The sequence below is a fragment of the Arvicanthis niloticus genome, chromosome X (genome assembly GCF_011762505.2).
Source record: "Arvicanthis niloticus isolate mArvNil1 chromosome X, mArvNil1.pat.X, whole genome shotgun sequence".
NCBI lineage: Eukaryota > Metazoa > Chordata > Mammalia > Rodentia > Muridae > Arvicanthis > Arvicanthis niloticus.
Genome location: NC_047679.1, coordinates 99,087,454 through 99,093,453, shown reverse-complemented (window position 1 = coordinate 99,093,453; position 6,000 = coordinate 99,087,454).

Sequence of the window (6,000 nt, the reverse complement as noted above, 5' to 3'; positions counted from 1 at the left end):
GGTGAAATGTCCCAAACAGGCCAGCTTCCGTCACTGTGTCCCCACAGGCCACCATTAATGGAGCTTTGTGACCTAAAGCTCCTGGCTCCTGTGGCCTGACCCCTTGCCCCTGACCCCTGGCCCCTGACCCCTGACCCCTGGCCCCTGGCCCCTGGCCCCTGGCCCCTGACCCCTGGCCCCTGGCCCCTGGCCCCTGGCCCCTGGCTCCTGGTTCCTGGCTCCTGCCTCTTCACACTTGCTATCAGTCACAGAAATCATTATTAGAATGGTGGGTACAAGGATGGTTCTCTACAGATCCTTCATGACCATCAAAAAAAAATGTGGCCCGAGACTCAGCTGGTATACTCGTGACCATTGGATCCTTCTATTTTCCCTGCACCATATGGAGTGCCTGTTATTAAGCTGTGCCTGAAATCACAGAGAGAAGGGGTCAGCTTAGCCTCTTAAATAAAAATTAACACCATGAAAAAAACAAGCAAGCGTTCAGATGCCACTGAGGCCTGAAGCTATAAGGTAGAACCTGTATTCTCATAGTTCAAATACTTAATGGGACAATTGGTATTGTTGAGGGGTAGATGGCTTCCCAAGTGTGACACTGGACTCCATCCCCAGAGCCACAGGAAAAGAAGGCCTGAAGAATGTCTACTGCCATGTGCCTGTGACTCACCCATAGTGAAGACCAGCTGTGTGACAGGTTAGACAGTCAGCTGGGGTTGTAGCTTCTCCCTACAGTTTTAAAGGTTTTGATAGTTTCTTCCAGGATTAAGTGACATGTCTAGATTATGAGGGGCTCCAAGTCCTTGACACTGTCCTGGCACCTCATAATAGGATACTGACATGTGACCACCAGACGTGAAGCTGGCCCTTGCTGCTCTTGACAAGTGTCCATTTCTGTTAGTAAATATACAGAAGTCCCAAAATGTACTCTTATTTTCAGTCCTGAGCAAGCAGAGGGCCGGCTTGGACTGGTTACCTTCATTGTGAAGTCAGTGATGAGTAAGAAGGAACTCTGGAGATTTTCAGATAGCTGTGTCTCCGATGGTGCCTTAAGCAAGGCTTCCACATCAGGCCAGGCTTTAACCCTCCCTGCTCCCTCTCTAGGCTGTTTCCCCTTCCTGGAGCACTAGAAACAAGTATCTAGACTCTCCCTTTCCACCCCTTAAGCTTCTGATTCCCTACTTTGTCCAAGACTGAGCCGTTTAAACATTTGCTTCTTAGATGCATAAGTACATATTTAACTGTTGCTTCTGCCAGAGTCAAGTGTTCCTCTTCCTGCTCTTCATGACCTACTAACCCTGCTCACATTGCAGTTCTCCTGAGACACCCTGAACAGGAACCAGGTAGAGAGGTAGCAGGTTAAGACACTGACCAGAGAAGTCCTAGGATAGGTGATGTCAGAGAGCCCGGAGGTAGGAGAGAGTTTACACTGACCATAAAGGTTAAGGGACTCCATCTTCCCTTGTTCTTCCAGGATGGTGTGGCCATTATGTGTCCCAGCCCTGCTCCTGATCTGATCTGCCTGTTGCGATAATTTTAATAGAAAATTTCCAAGTGGAATATGAGTGGTGAAACCCCCTTCATCCCAGAGAGAATCCCAAAGAATGGTTGACACTGGGTGTAAATTGATTTGTAGTCAGAAAGAAAGGGAGGCATGGTAATATTCCCTGACTAAGACAATTCTGTACCATACAGTGAGGAATTTCTTATGCCTGACCCTTCAAAGTCCTAATCTATATTATCCATAGGCTGGGAATTAACATGACATAAATGCATAAGAGGATTATTTATTTCCTATTTCTGCATGGACACTCGACACAGACAGGACTTTGGTTTTATCGATGGCAGGAACTATACCTTCAGGCTGGGTTTGAGAACTTGCTCCCTGATGAACCTCATTATCCCCTTATGCTACCTGCTGGGAAAGTCCAAATATTCCAATGTGTTTGATAGAGCCATATTTACCAGAGTCCACATATGATGTCCTGCCTAATGGTGATCAAAGCCTTCATCCTGCTAGTACATGGAGTCCAGCCATTTTATGTTGCGAATACCAAAGATGTAGTACAGAGAGGGATTACAACATCTCCCAGTCCACAGTATATTTTATACACAGTGCACTTTGCATATATGTGAAAGAAACAAATGCAATAGTGAAAATTTTGTTAAGGTCATTTTGACGATTTCCCACACTACCCCTTGAAACGTAACTCAGTGGTAGATATCACTGGCTTAATATGAGTGAAGGCTTATGTTCCATACCTAGCACTGAATAAAAGGGCTTCATTGTAATTAATTTCTTAATTATTAAATGTGATCTTTTTCTCTGTGGTAGGCCATTCCTATAGCCTGGAGATGCATGTTATAAACATAAAGTACAATATTATAAACTGCAAGCTTGTCTGCATGATGCAGAACTTCCAGAGGGCCCCTGTGTTTGCTCTTAAGGTATAAGCCATGCCTAGTGGACTTGCAGTGCTGTCCTAGTGGACTTGCAGTGTGTGGTGTCTGAACTTCCTCAAGGAATCACTTTGCTTGAATTGCTGCCAATGACAAACGAGCAATTCAGTCATTTAATATGTGTTCTAGAAGAAACTAACTCAGCTTTCTATTTTGGCTGATCTGGAATTTGCTGTGTAGACTAGGCTGACCTGGAACTCACCAGCCTCAGCAGCCTCCCAAGGGCTGGCACTGAAAGTATATACCATCATGCCTGAGCTCTAAACATACTTTTCTAAAGTTGGGACAGGGATTTGAATGTTTAATTTCCTAAAAGTATATTGAATAGAAAGCTTCAGAGTGGCCTGTAAAATTATGTGTGTGTAGTCTTTGATATACATTGTTGCTGAAAGCCTTGTGCACTATAAATAATTTTCTCAAAACATCCAGAGTAGTAGAGGTTGCACAATTAAAATTATAATTAAAATACTAACAAAATAAAAATAAGACCAAACATAAGGGAAAGGGATAAAGACAAGTTCAGAGCTCTGTGAGGCAGGAAGGGAATGCATGCAGGCACTAGGCAGGAATTGGAAACCCAGGTTCAAAGTTCGAGCTGGGTGCATTCTGAGAAAAATCTGTCTGGCTCCCAGCTTCTTCACTGACGAAAGGAGGATAGCATTATTAGTATGAGACAAAGTTAGTAAGAGCACACTCCCAACACAGCCGCTTTTCTCCACTTTGCCTAAGCACTCACTGCCATTGTTTCAGCCTAGGATATATAGATTCCCACACTCATCTCTCCATGCCTGTACCTTTTCCTTCCTGAGACCATCCTGCACTAATCAGCTAGGGGGACTGAATGATGGAAATGTGAATTTGGCCCTATAACAGACATGATTACTTTTTTTAAAGCCCAGTTTTGAGTTGGGCTCAGAAAGGGCATTCCATACAAGAAAATGGGTATGACAGCATTTCTTTATATCTAGTAAAAACATGTAATGAATGGACAAAATTGAACCATTTCAGCAGGTAGAAAGACACAATTTCTTGACACATCTCTGACACTACTCACACATGAAGCAGCCAATTGGAGGGAGGAAGCAGGGGAAAATAGAAACTCACCCATGTCTACAGCAAAAAGAGCCCAAAGAACAGTTGAACATCTGAAAAGAATCTGTAGTCAAGTCTATGAACTCCTGGACACTCCAGTGCCTGGGCACTGTGTGTGTTGTTGGAGGAGGTAAACACTGCCCAGGATTTCCTATGAGGTTGCTATGTAGTTCTTGTCACCACACCAAATCCCAATCCTTGCAGTATCTTGACAGATAGTTTGGTGTTCTTCACAGAACATTTGAACCACTTAATCATATGACAATCCTAGATCTAGTGAGAGTGACAAGGGATAAATTTCACTAAACGGCAAATGCTCAAAGCAAACTGATAAGACCTTCAGAGTATCTGATCCTACTGATAACAACCCCTCTGATCCAGAGTGAATATTGTTGTGGATCACAGCTGAGAGTCAGCTGTGGCACACAACTCTACCACCACAGCGAGCCCATTGAACATCAACCCAGTGGAAGGAACTGATGACACCAGATGCAGCATCCTGAGAGTCAGGAAAGTCAAGGGAGAATGTCCTGGAGACAGCCATAACTGAAACGCACTCTGGAGAACCCCAATGTACCCAGGCACCAGATGCATTGATCCTTCACACATGCCTATATCTCTGTCTTTCTTTCTGATCTTTCCAGATGAGAAACCTCATTCCAAGAACTTGGTGATTGCATGGGGAGAAACAGATACAGGCAATAAATACCTTGCCTTATACCCAGAAGCAGAAGCCCAAGCAGCAGAAGGAAGCTGACTGGCAATGGCAGTTGTCTTACTTAGGGTTTCTATGGCTGTGATAAAACATCAGGACAAAAAACAATTTGAGGACAAAAAGGGTTAGCTCAGCTATCATGTCTACATCACAATCCGTCACTGAGGGAAGTCATGGCAGAAACAAAAACATGACAGGAATCTGGGGGCAGAAGCTAGTACACAGATCATGCAGGAGTGGGGCTTGCTGGCCTGTGCCTCCTGGCTTACTCAGTCTTGCTCTTGTGGCACCCAGGATCTCCAGCCCAGGAGTGGAACTGCCAACAGTGAGCTGGGCTGTCCCATACCACTCGTTAATCAAGAAAAGGTACTAGTGCTGATCCACAGGGCAATCTGATCAGCAGATTTCTTAATTGAGGTGCCATCTTTCATTCTTTTTTGCCTTTAACAGAAGAAAAAGGTTGGGACTCACAGGTCAAAAGATGGTCATCGTGGCAGGGAACATGGCAGCAGGCAGACAGGCAGACAGGCATGGCGCTGAAGTAGCCGCTGAGAGCTTGCATTCTTATCCAGAAGACTAAAGCAGAAATAGAGTTACCAGGGAGTGCAGTGAGCTTTTGAAACCTCAAAGCCCACCCAAGTAACACATCTCCTCCTATATGGCCACACCTCCTAATCCTTCCCTAATAGTTCCACCAACTGAGAATCAAGCTTTTAAATATATGAGCAACTTCTGGCTAGCCTCAGTCACAACACCAAACAAACACAACCAGACTTTCTCATAACTGGTTAGAAGTGGTTTGATGAGCTCATGTCTTTGAAGATTCCAGCAGCCTACTTGCACACTACCCATGTCTCCTGAACACAGCACATGTTCTCTTTTTTGAGCTAGTTTAGAAAAAAACAGCAACAACCACAAATGATGAGCCCTCTCACAAGTAGACAGAAACTCCATGATGACCGCCTAAGAAGAAAAGCAAACTGAAGAAGAAACAACTAAGAACAACAAAGCAGCTGGTTGGTGGCATTGCATGTCTGTATTCGCAGCACTTGGAAGGCTGAGGAAGACAGGCTTGAGTTAGAGGCCAGCATGGTCTACAGAGCAAGTTCCAAGTTTTAGTGGAGATTCATAAACACTCTTGCTTGTGTCAAGTTAACAGAAAACTAGTCAGGACAGTAGTGCAAGTATTCCTGTCCCCGTTCACAGTAAAAGATGGAAGAGGCTTTTAGGCAGCCAAGCAACACTCAACATTTCCCCCAACCATTCTAATTCTACAAACTGACTATGAGATAGACAGTTGGCTCAATGAGGTACCCAGTCTAAAGGAGCAGGACCTGTGGGCAGACCTCATTCTCTACTCCTAGACACTCTTCCCACTCTTCTTGAATCAAGAACAACTTTGGGATTCAAGATGGTGAGGCTTGCTCCCAATACGAATTCTGCTCTCTGCCCTCCATCCCTGCCCATAATAGCTCTGATGGAGTTTTTACTTCCTAACATATGTTTGCCAACACTAAGCACAAAGGCCACACAAGTATACAAGGCAGGAGGCATCAAAATAAAGAACTTGCCCATAGCTGGCTGCATCCTTTTTCTTAGGATGAGGGAGGAAATTTGCTTTAGTCCAGACGCCTACATAAGTCCTTACCCTATGAGAAAAGTAAGGGACACCCAGGTATTGCTGCCACCTTTGACCACACTTCTGTCTGCAATTTCTAATAAACTAATCTACATGT